This window comes from Sus scrofa, chromosome 3, assembly GCF_054392235.1.
Source record: "Sus scrofa isolate SSC_HxYL_T2T_F1_AM1 chromosome 3, Sscrofa_HxYL_maternal_Yorkshire_Landrace_v2.0, whole genome shotgun sequence".
Lineage (NCBI taxonomy): Eukaryota > Metazoa > Chordata > Mammalia > Artiodactyla > Suidae > Sus > Sus scrofa.
The window spans coordinates 127,660,143-127,675,059 of record NC_139385.1 but is presented as its reverse complement, the minus strand read 5'-3'; the positions used below and the strand labels follow the sequence as shown (position 1 = coordinate 127,675,059).

The window sequence follows — 14,917 nt, the reverse complement described above, 5'->3', positions numbered from 1 at the left end:
GGAAATATTCTTCCAGCTTTTAAGAACTATTATCCAATTCAGCAAATAAATTACTCACATGGCTAATGAATGGGAAAAAAAAATCAATGCCACAACTGCTCAGAATATGACCTTTCATTTGTATCTATTCCAGTTTTTTAGAGCACATTATTCTTTTATCCTTCCATCAGGCTTGAGGTGGTGTGGACAAATCTGATTCATAACTACCATTATTTTCCAGGGATTAAAACTAAGGTTCAGACAAATGCATCATCAAGGCCAGCATGGGGCTGAACTTGACTCACCCAAACTAGATAAATACAAAAGTGAAGTTCTAAGTGAGGAAATAACAAGCTGTCTCTTCCTTGTGTTTGGTGCTGAACATTGTTTATCTTTATTGATGACATGGAGCAAGAAAATATTTAATTCCCAGTATAATCTTATAACATTCAGAAACAGCTAGATAATGTAAGATTTGGAGGCAGATAACAAATGAACAATTTGGAAAAGACAGAAAGAATGATTGTATGTGGGCTTGCAGATGAGTTAGGCCAGCAGATAAAAATGGAAACTGGATACCACAAACATTTTGGAGGGGTTGTGGGTGGCAGGTGAATTTAGTGAAATCTGTGTGTTCTTTTTAAGGAAGGAAAGAGGTGGGTAGTGAGTCAAAACGCCCCCCCTTTCCCCGAGTCCTCAAACATGTCAGTGGTGATTTAAACAATCTGCCCCACCCCCACACCTAGCACATTTTCCTTGAGATCAAGAAACCTGAGTTGAGCTCATTGAGATGAATCCGTACTGCATGAGGACTTCCAAAGAGCAACAAAGCAAAGTCAACCGAGTGTTTCCAACTCTTCTGACACAGCCTAGCGATAGGATGTTGGTTGATCCTAACTAAGAAAGCATTCCTGAAGCATCACCTCAGTTTCCTCACCTGTAAGATGGGGTCTCATTTAATGGGAGAATTAAATGAAACAATTAGAGGAGAAGCCTAAAGCTGGGTCTAAAGCGTAGCACCTGGCACACAGCAAGAACAGGATAAAGAGTAGGTCCTTACAAATAAATGTTATGGGAGAAAAGGAGTTGTTTCTGACTTGAGGCTGCAGAATGATTTAGAGGCCATCAAACCCCCTTCCATTCTGAACTTTACACTATTCAAATGCTTCAGTAACAGATTAACACTTCCGTGGTTATGAGCTCCTCAGAGTAGACAAACAAAGACAGCTGGCAGCACCCAGCATCACCCTCCTACTTTCTGAGATGAGCAAGCTGAAGTCAAAAGAACCTGGTAATGTCAAGTAAATATATCTGAGCCTGTCATTGGAAAGTTTCTAATAAGGTTTCCAGGTGATTCATTTGATGATGGGAGGCATCACCCAGGCTGCCCCTGCACACATCCACAGTTTTGATGGACAACTGGCCTCAGAGAGTGCTTTTACAGAGCGATCCAAGGTGTTCTTTATGGGGCATCAAAAACACAATTACTCTACCGAGAAATGATGAACACCAAAAATAACAATTACATTACCTTCCCCAAGACAAGGGCACTAGGAAGATGAGGGCCAATATTGTCTGGGAAGAGAGATGTGCTCATTTTCAAGCCTATAGGAGGAAAACACCAGGACCACTCAATTCCCCCTGGAGTTCATTCATGTCAAGGGGCTGCACATGACTGTGAAGACATGGAGTGCCACATTACGGGAAATGTCGCTAAACTGAAGGACCTCGAACAGGGCATCCACTAAATTCTGAGCAAGGAGAGTAGCCTCCTCTGGCTAGACTCCAAAAGCAGAGCATCTGGGAACATGACCTTGCTACATGGAGCCTCTAGACAGTGGATGGAGGACAGCCTGCCAATTACAATTGAAAGACGCTCCTGGACACCCCTGTGCAAGTATGAAATATTCCAAGCACAACCTCTTTGCTCCTCTCTATTCCCCACACAGGCTCCTACACCATTCGAGGTTCTCTCTGATATTTGATTTCTTCTGAAATGATACTTTTAAGATTACTCAAATGCTCTGCCTCCTCTCCTTATTTTTAAGTTCTTCAAGGGCAGCAGGAAGCCATTCTCCAATTTCTCATGTCCTCCTCTCTCTCCAAATCCTTCCCCCAGGCCTGGCTTCAGCCCTAATCTCAGACAAAGCACAGGCCCCACACTAATGCCTGTGGTAAGTTTGAAAGCACCAAACCCTATTTGCTTCAACCTCAGAACACACAGAAATGCCAGGATAAAGTCTTCATGTATGACATCGGTCAAGGCAACTGCCATGTACCTGGGTAGTCATCATGCTCACTCTTGCACATCAAACTTCACCTTATTGAACTAATTTTTTTAAGTTCATAAAATGGCAAGCAATTTGCTTTCCAAAGCATGATATGCCTGTGATGGCTTGCAAGAAATTCAAAACAGAAAAAATAGGAAGATAGAATTGGTTCTAATCAAGGCCACATACTGAAGATGATCATGATGAGTGCAAGAAGGGATTGGAGCTCTGTTTCCCTTCTCACTCACTTCGCTGAATGAAGATTAAGAGGCTGAATGGAAAGGCAGAGAGATCTTCATGAAGGTACAGACCTTTCCTATTCACAAGATCCCGGAAAATTACACAGGCTCATGCCTCTGAACCACATGTTTCAAAGGCCTGCAGCACCATAAGCTCTGACTGCTGCTTCTAAGGTATTTCCAGAATGAAGCTGCCCACAGGAAAAGTCCTATGTCCTAGGACATCCCTTTGTCACTCCTAAAACGTCCTGGAGGACCTGGAGACAACATAAGAAGGGAAAAGTGTTTTCTTCTCTCCTGTTTTCCACTTTTCTAGTGATTTTCACCTTCCCAAATGGCACATACATCCTCACACATAATGCATGGTTGAAAAGCACAGGAAATAGCTCAACAATTCTGACCTCATTTTTTAATTACTTGCCCCAGTAGTCACTTATGGAATATAATGGAGGATAATGTGAGAAAAAGAATGTGTGTGTGTGTGTGTGTGTGTGTGTATATATATATATGTACATTCATATATATATACACACACATTCTTTATATATGTGCATGTGTGAGAGAGACTGGGTCATTGTGCTGTACAGTAGAAACACAAAACACTGTAAACCAACTATAATGGAAAAAAATAGAAATCATTAAAATTAAAAAAAAAGCAATTACTTGCCCCAAAAGAATAGAAGGCAATAGAAACCAGAAATTTTACGTTAACTGTAAAACTAGTATCTATGAGATAACTTAGTTAGTAAACAATGAAATCAGTAAGCATTTCTCTGTAAAAAATAAAGCAATGCAAACAAGAAAATATAGGTTTCCACATAGGTATGATGTATGAAGATTTCACAGAAAAGTCAACATTCTTTACATCTTGAGTTATAGCTCTGATGTGCCTTCTGAAAGATAAGTATATGATTAGAACATTTTTGGAAAATTATGGCAGAAATTGATAACTAATTATTTCTTGGAATGGAGGAAAACTTTTCATAACATTTTATACTGTTTGAATTTTTTTCCCTGAGCATGAATTACCTTCTAAAAGTGAAGATGAACAAATCAGACAATTAATCAATTGGCTAATTTTTAAGAGTTGTTCTTATTAACAAGGGATCAAAACCTAGTCCCTCAAAATAAAGATCTCTTCTGCATGAGGGTCTGAAAAAAGAGGCTTTAGTCCCATCCTTCTCCTTGATATGTCTCATGACTTGTGTTTCCAGACCATGAACACAGGATTGTTCCATTTATTGATTTCCTTCCACGTCTTTCATCAATTTTGTCGTTTTCCGCATACACATCTTGTACATATCTTATTAGATTTATACCTAATAATTTCAGGTTTTGGAGAAATTGTACTCTCTTTTTCAAATTTCAATTGTTTATTATTGGTACATAGAAAAATATTTGACTGGTATATTATTCAGCTTGTGTCCTATGACCTTACTATAGTAATCCCTTATTAGCTCCAAGAAAGTTGTGTGCCTGTTTCTCAACTCTTGGGGACTTGAGACAATCCGGTTATCTGTAAACAAAGACAGTTTCATGTCTTTCTGCCCAATCCATACAACTTTATTTGCTTTTGTTGTCTTTTTCTGGCTGGGACTCCACTATGATGGTGAATAGGAGTGAGAGAGGGCATCTTAGAGAGAAAGTTGCTCACTATTAAGTGTTATGTCATAGTACAGGGAACTATAGCCAATCTCTTGGGAGAGACCACGATGAAAGATATCTATGTATGACTGGGCCACTTTGCTGTACAACAGAAATTGGCACAACACTGTAAATCAACTATGCTTAAATAAATAAATACGTAATGTCAGCTGTAGGGTTTTTGTAGGCATTCTTGATCAAACTGAGGAGATTCTCTCATCCTAGTATGCTGAGAGGTTTTTTTTTTTTAAAAAAAAATCATCAATTGGTGCTGGATTTTGTCAACTGCTCTTTCTCTACCAATTCATATTATCATATGCTTTTTTACTTTCTACCTGTTAATGTAGTGGATTATACTGATTGATTTTCTGGTGTTGAACTAGCCTTGTATACCTGGAGTAAATCCTATTTGATCATGAAGTATCATTCTTTTTACACAATATTGGACTCCATTAACTAATATTTTGTTGAGGATTTTTGCTTCTATGTTGATGTAGTTTTCCTTTCTTGTAATGTCTTTATTTGGTTTTGTTATCAGGTTAATGCTAGCCTTACAGACTTAATCAAGAAGTGTTCTATTTGCTTCTATTTTTTCTGGAGGAGACTGTTGAAAAGTACTGTCATTTCTTCCTTAAACGCATGGCATATTCTACCAGTGAATTATTTGGGACCGATGCTTTCTTTTCTTGAGAGGTTATTAATTACTGATTTTATTCCTTTAATAGATCGAGGGCTATTTATCCTTGTGAGAGCTTGGCAGTTTGTGTTTTTCAAGGATTTAATCCACTAATCTATCAGTTTTGTGAGTATACAGTTATATATGGTATTCCTTTATTATCCTTTTAATGTCCAGGAGTTAGTAGTGATATTCCTCCTCTATTCCTGATTTTGGAGAATTTATATCTTCTCTCTCTTTTTTTAATTGGTTAGTCTGATTAGATGTTTGTCAATTTTATTGAAATTTTCAAAGAACCAGATTTTAGTTCTATTGATATTCCCTATTATCTTCCTATTTTCAATTTCATTGACATTTGCTCTAATTTTTATTGTTTTTTGACTTGCTTTGGGCTTAAATTGCACTTTTTTCTGTAGTTTCCTAAGATGGAAGCTAGATTATTGATTTCTTCTTTCCTATCAAATGCATTTACTGCTATAAATTTCCCTCTAAGCACTGCTTTTGCTGCATTCCACAGATTTTGATGTTTTATTTTAACTTTAATTTAGTTCAAAATAAATTTTAATTTCTCTTGAGACATTTTTGTTCATTCATGAATTATGTGCTTAATTTCCAAATATGTATCTTCCAGTTATCTTTTTGTTATTGAATTCCAGTTTAATTTCATTATGGTCTGAGAATATACTTAGTATGATTTCTACTATTTTAAATTTGTTAAGATGTGTTTTATGGCCTAGAATGTAGTCTGTTCTCATGAATGTCCCATATGTGCTTGAGAAAAAATGTATATTCTGTTGTTATAGAATGGAATATTATAAAGGTATAAATTAGATCAAGTCAAATGATAATGCTGTTTAGAACAATTACATCCTTACTGATTCCCAGCCTACTTTATCTCTCAATGACTGAAAGAAGAGTATTAATGTCTCCAACTCTAGTAATGGATTTTTCCATTCCTCCATGCAGTTCTGTCAGTTTTGCCTCGTGCATTTTGGCACTCTTTTGTTAGTTACACATAATGAAGGATTGCTATATAATTCTTAGAGAATTGACTCCTATACCATTATGTAATCATGACCTCAATAATAATTTTCCTTGTCCTGAAGTTTGCTTAACTGAAATTAACATAGTTACTCCAGCTTTCTTCTGATTAACATCAGCACAGTTTATATTTCACCACTTCTTTACTCTTAACATATCTGAGACATTACATTCAAAGTGGCTTTCTCGTAGGCAAAATATAGTTGGGTCTTATTCTTTTTATTCACCCTGACAATGTCTGTCTTTTATTTTAGACCATTTACATTAAAGTGATTATTGATATAGTTGGACTAATAGCTATTATATTTGTAACTGTTTCTAGTTATTACACTTATTTGTTTCTTTTTCCCACTTTTTGGTGTTTTCTCTGGTTTTAATTACACTAATCCATTTTCTTTGCTCTATTGAGATATTAATTATTCTTTTTTAAAAAAATTAGTACTGCTCTGGAGTCTGAAGCATATATTTTAAATTAAGCTAGGCTCACCTTCATATAACACTATACTATTCTATATTTAGTGAAAGTACCCTACAGCAGAGCATTCCCAATTCCTCCTTCCTGTCCCATTGCTATTAGTCATTTCACATATCCATAAGCCAAAGCATACAATTACATAATCACACCAATAAATTATTACTATTACTACTTCAACAGTAATCTTTTAGATCGATTAATAGTAAGAAATGTAAAGAATTTTATTTCACTTTTGTTCCAGATAAGCATATTTCAGTACGACTTTTCTGTGTTCACTTGTCTCTCCAGATTTCAAAGTGATGGTCTGCTCTATGACATCATTCTCTGATGGTCCAAGAAAAGTCACTGGTTTTCAATTGGCTCAGCTTTTTTAGTGTGGCAAGGACGGCAGTGCTGACTTCCAAGCTTTTCACATGTAGGGGCTAAAAGTGGAAGTCTCTTTTGACTTGTGTTTCAATATTCTCACCTATACAATGGAAAATACCTTGCCCTGGAAGCTTCAAGGTGATGAATCACATGGGAGGGACCTTTCTGGAGGATGATGAGACAGGGCCTTCTATGCCATTTTGGACCCTGTCCTTCATTTTATCAAAGCTGATTATTTTTCATTCTACCCATTCAGAATCTCACAGTCGTGATGTATCTTTGCCCATGAGGATTTCTGAATTAAGTCATAAAGTACTAGATTATATATTCCTCTTGGTCTCTACATCCCTAAAATTTTGTCCACTCAGCATTTTCACAGTACAGACCTTACTAAAAATAGAATCAGGCTTGGGCTGGGAATAGCAATGGAGATGCTCAGGAATCAGATGGGATATAGGTTTGGGGATTAAAAGTTCAAGACTCAGAGAAAGCTGGGGCAATAGAAACAGCATATTTAATCTTAGTACAGAGTGTGAGTGAAGACAAGACAAGCATCAAAAGTCTGTCAGCCTCACTACCATAGGATAACTCCTCTTTTCTTGGGATTCCAACTTAACCTATAGTTGGTCTGCCTGACTGCTTCCTCCCACTGTTCAAAAATCACAATAGCCACTATTTCTAGATTTATAAAATACTCACTACATAAAGAATATGAGAATTCATCTAGTCTGGTCATCTATCCAAGACAAGAATCTTTCCAAGCCGAGTTACATCCCTAAGACAGTAGTGTTGCCCTCAGCCAAACCTCATCTTAAAATTTCCCAATTAGGGAGTTCCTGTTGTAGTACATTGGAAATGAATCCAACTGGGATCCATGAGGTTGAGGGTTCGATCCCTGGCCTCGCTCAGTGGGTTAAGGATCTAGCGTTGCCACGAGCTGTGGTGTAAGTTGCAGACGCGGCTCAGATCTGGCATTGCTGTGGTTGTAGCGTAGACTGGCAGCTGTAGCTCTGATTCAACCCCTAGCCTGGGAACCTCCATATGCCACTGGTGCAGTTCTAAAAAGAAAAAAAAAATCCCAATCTCCTCAGGATGTGCAGGACTCCACATCCTGAGGAAGTCAGCAGAATCCCCCCATTGAGAATCATGGGAAGGCTTCATTCACCTGCAGGACTTACTCCCCATCCAGCCATGAGCTGGATAAACTGTCGTCTGTTTCTTCCTTTGCTTTAGTCTTCTGGCCACTCTTAATCTCTGTGACAAGGGCCCATACATGCCAAGCTGCCACATCTTGGAAATAAATGATGGGAACCCTGGTGCCAAACATGTGAGTAAAGTTCAAAGATTTATGTGATATTTTAAAATTCGGCCATTCTGTGCATAAGGAAAAAAAATCAATTGTTGGACTTGCTTTGTTCTTGAAAAAAATCAATCCTGTTCTTGCCAATGATCCCATTAGCCTCTGGATGCCAGGGTCCCTCCTTCACATCCCCCATTGTACCCTGACATCCGCTGCATCGAACTGCATTTCCATAAGGCTTCTGTCTCGGTTTAAGATTGAAACTACCTTTTATATCCCCTTCTCTTAGCATCCTTAGATCCCTATTACTTTCCCCCAAAATAACTGTAAGTGTGTGAACTAATTAGCTTAGAGAGCACGAGCTCCCTTAATGCCTTCAGAATCCTGCCGTCCTACACTGATTTCTCCATGTTCTGAGCTATGAAATAGCCCCTCACTTGGTTTGGGCTTAATGATTCTTCAAGGTCATCCCTGTGCCACTCCTGTTCATGTTCCTTTTCTTCTCTGCTTCTGTTTTTAAGAGGATTTTTAAATAGGTTCGGTGGCTCGGCTGTTTTTGAGTCATTACTAGCTTCAATCCCCTTCTGCACTTATTACTTGTCCTATTTTTAATCTAGCCTCACCTCCTTCTCTGCTGTATTTGCAAGAGTATTTCTGATTCTTTGTGACCCTCTCCCAGGTTGGAGCTGCTCTGTGTTTGGGGGGCCTGTACTTTTTCCCTGTAGTTTGAACTAATCTCACCTGGCTTTGATCTGGACATTGGCCTTCCCCTCCTCTGTTTATAACAGAGAGGGGTCTTTCCCTACATCCTCCAGCTGCTTTTTCAGGGAAGCTTGGCTGAATGTTCCCTTGACCTTAAGGATGCTCACTGGACAGGCAAGAGTTCCAACATGATAGCTTCCCCATCCACAGTTGCTCAAGAACACCCCAGCTTTCTGGATTTCCAATCTACCTACTGATTTATTTCTGTGTTCACCTTTCACAACCACCAGAATCTTGAGGTAAGGGTAATAAAACAAATTCCACAATTATAATAATAATGCCACCTCCCACTGGAGACCACTGAAGGCTTTTCAAACACTTTCCTATAAATTATCCAATCCAGAAGACACATTACATAACACTTCTTTTTTATTTCTTACTTTCTGTTCAGTATCATTCTAATTATTTTCTATTTTCTTTCAACCTCCTATTGTGATTTCTCTTTCCCACTCACTTTGCTAATTATCAATCATCACCTTAAAGAACCATGGAAGTCACTTCAGAACTGGATCTGGACCTAGGAGTTTTGAACTTTTTGAAGTAGCTGAACACAAAATTGATACCGAAGCCAGGGCTCCCCTCCTACAAGGAATGTGGAGGGTAATCAGAAAACTGAGGATTAAAACCTCACAACCAAGCACACCCAACTGGGGAAATGCTGCAACCTTAAGGCCACCCAAGCATCCCACAATAATCCCAACAGCAGACTCAGGGCAGCAACTAATTCCAGACATCACAGCTCATGGAAATGGGCTCGTAAATGAGACATAATCTCATCCTCAAGTGGGACTAAGTCTGTAAGATATGAGCATCTGTGAGGAGAAGTTCAGAGCAAGTAAGCAGAGTAGAATGGTAGGTAGAGAGGGAAGAAAAAGAGATCACAACAACGAAACAAGGCAGAAGACTTGAAGGCCAGGGAATCAGGTCTTCAGAAGTTCACTATTATGGCCCAGATCAGAGATAGGGCCTTTGAGGAGACGATTAAGCTAACATGAAGATACCTTTAGGGTAGGCCTATTCTAACCCCGACTGGTGGTGCAAGGAGACCCAGGGATGTGGACACACAAGGAGACCCCAAGGATGTGGAGACCCCAGGGAAAGACCAGGTAGGGATATAGCAAGAAGGCAGCCTTCTGCAAGCCAAGGAGAGAGGCCTCAGAAGAAACCACAACTTCCAACACCTTGACATTGGAATTCTAGCCTAAAAAAAAAAATTCATTTCTGTGGTTGAAGCCATCCAACCTGTATATTTTGTTACGGCAACCAAAGCAACCTAATGCAATCAACCATAGGATAAATTAAGCATAAGACTCAAGTCAGACTTCTTGGGTTCAAAGCTCACCTGACCACTTATACCTGTGGGATCTTCGGCAAATTATGTAACCAATCAGTGCCTCAATTTTCTCATGTGTTTAATGAGAAGGACAATGGTACTTACCCTACAAAGTCGTCATAAGTAGCTGAACACAAAATATATTAATCTTTATAATGTGCTTGGAAAACTATCTGGCACATGCTCTGTAAGGATTAGTTGCTGCTGTCATCACCATCTCCAGCATCACCATCATGATCACCTCATGTGCCAGGATTTTTCATGGGTTTCTGGAAAGGTAGAAGAAAACTGATGAGACTGGAGAAGACATGCAAACAGAAATGGATTTTTGAGGCAGAAAGTTTGTGACCTAAAGCTTCTATCCAGCAAATATCAGTAGCTAATTCTGGGAAATGAAGACATTTCCAGAAGATGGAGTGTGTCTTCCCTTTAATTCATCCTCTTTGTCGGAAGTCTGGGCTTCTCGGAGTTCAAACGCATTTCAGCAATAAACATTAAGCACCAACATTTTCATTAATATGAAGAAAAAAAGGACAGTGAAGATAAATATCATTAGTGCTTTTAGTCCAGGGGGCAGACCTTGTGCCACCACCATCCAAAAACAAGAGAAAGAAAACTTCCAGAGTCACATCCATTTTCGATGTTGAATGTCTGCATTCTCTTCTATCTCATGAATACTACCTTCGCTTGAAGAGAAGACCCACTGTGACAGAGATGAAGCAGACAAGAGATAAGAGTTCAAACGTTTCAATGGGGTAAGAATGAGTCTTTTTTTTTAGTGCAATAATATCCATATTTTTAGACAAAAAGATGATTTGTCTAAAAAGGTAAACACAGACTCTGTGAGGTGGTAGTAACACCATGGAGAACTAAATGTTTGGCTCTTCAGGGTCTTTGGTCTTCATTTCAGCCTGCCTAGGAAAAAGGAGATTGAAGCTACATTCCCAGAATGTCATACTCACCGACAGCAATAAATTTCTCAGAATCTAAGGGACTCATCTGCCCTTATTTTAGCAGCAAAGACTCAGAAAATGGGCAATTGCTTCCTCAACATGAAAAAAGCATCCAAGAGCTGAGCAATTGATTGGAAAAAAATGAGACTTGCTCAAAGATGAGAACTCTGGGAGATTATCCACATTCAGAGAAGGGATCCAAGTGTGGCTAAGAGAGGGAAGCTGACTAGTATAATAGAAGGACCTGTGTAGAGTCTGCATATTACAAAGACAGGGAGATGGCTTCTGAGAAAATTGATTTTTTTTTTCTCCTATCACTTAGAAGACTGGGATCAGAGTGCTTATCTCAGAGTCCTACTGGTCTACAAATTCATCTCAGACTCCTGAGTTTTGGTTTTGTCTTTCTAAGGCTCAGGAAAGATAACTGTGGTTTGAAAAAGAGATTATTCCAAACTATTTTATTCTGATCCCCTGAGAAATCAGATTTTTGAAAATGCTGCAGTTAGATTTGTATCCTCATGACCTTTCATCCTGAACAACACCCCACAACAACGAAGCCCAGGAGCTATGAATTATGTGTCTGCCAAGCAAGTTAAGAAAGGGTTTTAATAAGACAAAGTAAAGGTTGAGCTTTTGGCAAGGCAGGTAGGGAAGGAAATGCATTAGTCTGGAGCGTTTCTGAGGGTGTTTGCCTTCAGCAGTGGTGAATGACCCCACGAGAATCTCCACTCCAAATCCTGTTTGAGAGACCAGCTGATCTATCACCTATTTCTACGCCACACAAACTCAGCTAGGCTACGTAGCTAAACCGACCTCCGCCAATGTTGAGGCCCGTGGACGTTATTTTTTTTTCCCCTTGTTTATTATTATGTGTTGACATCCAGACAGATTCTTAGGCAGGTCCTGGAGACTTCCGATTTTCACAATATTACAATTTCAGCAGGCCGAATGCTAAAAAATGGAAATTGGACAGACTGTTATCAACTTTAATCGACCATTAGAGCATCGGAGCCTGAAGGCACAGTATTTAACGGTTGGAATGGGGTGGTCAAGTAAAATGCTGTCTCTTTCATTTGGAATCTGGGAATAAAGCCAACCCAGATAAAAAGGGAAAAAAGCCATTACTCTGACAGCTGTGGCAGAGCACAAGGATGAGTGTTGCAAAGGAGGCCAAGATGCAAATACCGCAGTCCACTTGGGTAAGGTTTGTCTGCGAATTCTGGTTTGCAGATTTTGTACATAATGGAGATAAATAAGCCTAGGAAGGAGATACCGACCTAACAGAACGAAGGCGACTATCTAAATATCAAAAACGGATCCTCTGACATCATCGTATATCGCCAGACTTGGCCTCAATATGTCATCACCTTCCTGGGCAGAAATGGCCATCTTCTCAGAAAAGCAAATAAGGTGTTGCCTCGGTTAGGCTTCTCCGCCTCAGCCCCTGGGCAGGGTAGGGTGTGAAAGCTTCAGAGAACGGTTCTGGAATTAAGGTTTTTAATTACACCCGGCATTCGTGAGCTTTCACCTGTTGGCAGCCATCTTGTCGAGACCACCCACGGGAGAAAAGTTGTTTTTATTAGAAGTTAAGGCTCCTTTCTGCTTTATGCCTCTGTTGGCCATGCCGGGCTCCTTCCCGACACCATTTACTCTGCTAATGTGGTTTTGCAAGTGATGAACTTTCAGAATGTTAAACTGAGCACCATTTTCTTTTAAACAAAATATATTGTTTATGTAAAGAGTCTAATGGCCCATAGCAATCCAATTTACATGTAAAGTACAAGATTTCATATTGAATCAGGTTTATTACTTCACATATGAAAGATATTGAGCAGCGGCAGGTATATTGTATTTGTATCAGAAAAATACCCGGGCAGATTTATTGGGCTTGTGCTTAATAATATTAGAATCGATTATCCCAATGAGAGGCTGTTCACTGTGGGAATAAGCATCATTCCCACCACATCACTGTTGTCCCATGCACACCCTCCCTCTCCACTCAATGAAATAACCGTACTTAAAGGGTTAATAATACCTCCCAAAGTGATAACATGAACTCTCTATCAGCACCAAGGGAATATTGTGGATCTCATTTAAAATGTATTAAGCACATTTGCCTTGCTGGGCATGGTACCAAACCTATAAAACGTAAGACATTTTATCACAGGTTGCCTTTGTATGCTAATTATGTTGATTCTCTTGACCTCTCAAAAACGGGATTTAAGCTTTCCCATATTTTCTACATTATGGAATCCCCAAACATATTTTTCTTCATATTTTAGCTTTTTTTTTTTTTTTTTTCTGAGAACTCCAATCATTAAGCAAGCTCTTTGCAGAGTAACCTGTGCTCTCACAAACCAGGAGCTACTTGGAATATTTTAAATGAGAGCTAATCTTTTTTATTATTATTAATCTGGAAGGTTGTTCTTTAAAGAACTGCTGTTGAGAGAGAAAACTAGCACTTTGGAATGTTCTTAATAAACAGATTTTCTTGATGCCCTTCTTCCTTTTTACAACACATTTTTACTCAATATAACTAAAAACCTCAATTAATACTGCTTTAGTCAGATGAGGCGAGAGCATATTCCTGAGTTAACAAAAGCTAAAACTAGCCAGCAACTAGGGACCCACAATACTTTGAAAAGGAACCAAGGTAAAAGGAAATTTGCTCATAATAGCACTCTGAAAATGTTACATTTTTTGCATCTTCGCTTTTATACACTTTTTTTGCTTGTGTTTTTGCCTTTTCCATCTTTTGAAGGGTGGAAAGAGTTTTCTTTTCCACCCTAACTTGCTTCTAGGAGTAGAAGCTGGTCCCTTGCTGTCCATGCCTAAATTGATGTGATGTGCTTTGGGACTTAGTTAGAATGCACACATTTTTCCATGTCCTTCTAGCCTCTAGGCATGCAGGCAAAGTTCAAACACAACATTTTAAGTAAACAAAACTAAATTGAACAGCTATGGCCTTCCTTCAAGAAAAGACACACAGATTAGTGAAGGCCAGACTACAGCGTGATTCTTGCCTATATGCCAAGGATAACTCAACCACACTCTAGAGAGAAAATGTGCATCTGCTGTGTGTGTGTTTGAGTCCACACATATTTTGGACTTCATGGGCCCTGCACAATGTGGCCTGGGATTAGATATAAAATCATTACACTCTGGATGCCGTTGCACTCAGCCTGTCTTCCTTCGGCTGAAATAGAATTCTTAGCCAAAATACTGAGTTTACATTTAAAAATGTTTTCTCTGCAAGAAATCTTCCTCCCTGCGGACTCCCAAGTCAAGACCTAGCTGCTGCATCCAACCTTGGCCAGTATGAGGGCTCATCAAGCTGTGAGCTAGCTGAGGCAGAGGACCTCTGCTCAGACAGAGAGTGGGCCCTCCAGGTGGGTCCTGGCAGCATGATGACTGGGCTCCAAAGGTCACCAATAGCACACCCATCAGATAAAGGGGCCTGCCAGGTTCTGCTTTCTCTTCCTAGTTCCACTAGGATTCCAGTGGGAGAAAACCCATATTTAATCAGCTAATACATTTTACTTTTAAGAGAGTCTTCTAATGTCTTGACAAGGAACTGCTACTTTCTACGTGTTGCAATTTCTGTTATTTTGTTTTTTGGCAGTGCCAAGTACATGCGAAAGATCTCAGGCCAGGGGTCCAGCCCACACCACAGCAGTAACCCAAGCCACAGCAATGACAACACCAGATCCTTTACCCACTAGGCCACCAGAGAACCCTCAAATTTCTATTCTTAGTGCCTTAGCTCCACCCTCTTATATTGATCAGCATCCCTTATTAAGGAAGCATTCATAGCATCTCATTCATCAGGAAACTGAGAGAGCTGTCAGTCTGTTTAGACTGCTATAACAAAACACCACA

At 39.4% G+C, this 14,917-nt stretch overlaps 1 protein-coding gene across 3 annotated transcripts in view; it reads right to left on the bottom strand.

The window, feature by feature from the left end:
- The window catches only part of LOC102165540 (uncharacterized), a 1,338,477-nt gene that overhangs the window by 1,065,914 nt on the left and 257,646 nt on the right, over positions 1 to 14,917 (bottom strand). For 2 of the 3 annotated variants that reach the window (XM_085019942.1, XM_085019941.1), the window contains one exon: positions 10,191 to 10,354. The gene's annotated coding sequence lies outside the window, so the exon portion shown is untranslated. Of the gene's footprint in view, positions 1 to 6,201; positions 10,355 to 14,917 lie in introns of those variants that run through there. The other variant, XR_014842477.1, reaches the window with a different exon arrangement.